The sequence below is a fragment of the Amphimedon queenslandica genome, unplaced genomic scaffold, assembly GCF_000090795.2.
Source record: "Amphimedon queenslandica unplaced genomic scaffold, v1.1 AMPQUscaffold_5266_Cont22761, whole genome shotgun sequence".
In the NCBI taxonomy this organism is placed as follows: Eukaryota; Metazoa; Porifera; class Demospongiae; order Haplosclerida; family Niphatidae; genus Amphimedon; species Amphimedon queenslandica.
The window spans coordinates 1-1,651 of NW_003554428.1; the positions used below are offsets into that span (position 1 = coordinate 1).

General features: G+C 36.6%; 1 long non-coding RNA gene across 1 annotated transcript; it reads right to left on the reverse strand.

Annotated features, from left to right (window-relative positions):
• Nucleotides 1-285: 285 nt before the first annotated feature.
• On the reverse strand, nt 286-1,041 carry LOC109592430 (uncharacterized). The gene is made up of 2 exons (XR_002190346.1): nt 728-1,041; nt 286-398 (listed from the first exon to the last, which is right to left on the reverse strand). It is a non-coding gene; the product is annotated as an uncharacterized LOC109592430 (long non-coding RNA).
• Between the last annotated feature and the right edge of the window lie 610 nt (nt 1,042-1,651).

The window sequence follows — 1,651 nt, forward strand, 5'->3', positions numbered from 1 at the left end:
CTCTGTTCAGACCCCGGCCATGAGGCCGGGGTCTGAATATGCATGCAGGCTAAGAGCTGGATTTATTATAATTTTAATCTTCTTATCAAACAATGTGAATTGATGGCTCGCCCCCTCAATGTTTACATTCACCTAGTTAACCATTATTGGAGCGAGCATGAGCGAGACCCACACTAATCTGTCTAGGCATAGATACTATATATACCAAGTGGATACAAAACAGGATGCGCCTATGCTCTTTTCGCCGGATGTGACGTTTATCCTAGCTACACTTAGCAACCAAAATGGTGGCAAAATCAATAATTATAAAAAACTTCATAAAAATCTATATTTCTTCTGAAAAGAGTCAATACAAGAAACAACAGACAATTTATCTTCATTGGTTTCATATTCATACCCTATTTGATGATCAAAAAAATAATATTATAATAATAGTTTTATCATTCTAATATGGTATATCACAATGACATTAACTAACTTTTTTTGAAGAAACATAGCTTTAAAATAATTATGAAAATATACAAACCGTACAAAAGGCATGTACGTAGACACGTACAAAATTATACCTCTTCAAATCGCATAGTTTTCTAGAAAAGGCGTTTACAAAACAGACCATTAATAAACTAAAAAATGGATATATTTCTATTTTATAAAACTGCAGTGGAAAGCTAGTAGTTAAAGACCATGTAACACAATAATATCCTTCTTCTACCCAAATAACACTTACTAACTCTGCCCCAGATTGGAGAAAAGGTGTTTAAAGTCAGAACTATAGGCCGCCATGTTTTACAGTACAACGAGATCCAGTGATCAAGCAAACAAGGATTCAGCAGGTCATTCGAGCTAATAGAGACTTCATAATACTTACTTCAACTCAGGAAAGTAGTAACTTGACCAAGAACCCAAAACTTCGAGAAACAAGGCCACTAGAGGCTACGCTAGAGCGAAAAGAGCATAGGCATACTGCTCGTGACGTCACCAATATAATTTCATGTACAATCCACTTCCTGTTTCGCATCCACTTGGTATATATAGTATCTATGCATGGCTGGAAAGAATGGTCTCTAGTGAAGTCCCGCAAGCTATTTCACCTGTACTTGAGCTCTTATAATATACGCACATGTTTATATTTTTCTTTGATACAAAAATAAAATGAGTTAGCTGTGTAAAAACAGGTGTTTAAAGCAAGTGCGCTCCCCGTGACAAGAGATAATGTCTTATTCTCCCTCCTGCAAACAAGCTTTAGCTACCCCAGTTTCATTTTATGATTAAAACTATGCACAAGGCCATGCTACATGAGAATAGACTGGTTAGTTCTGCCTGCCATATTACTGAGAGCAGAAATCCACCAAAATAACGCCAAAAAGCGGCCGATCTGTTGTACCTCTCCCGAGCGAACTAAGTATAGAGACACGAAGAGAAAGGTACCATTGTGATCTCTGGTATTTTCTTTATGCGATTAAGCTACTTAGAACCAACTACATCACAGTATAAAATTAATACAGCTCATCAAACATAACAATTCTTCATGATTTTCACCATTTTGATGCAAATTCATGCAATTTCATGCATTAATAATCACACAGTCTGTACACGTGACGTCATCAGTTTCCAATCCCGGTTACGTAGTCTATAATATCTATGCCCTACC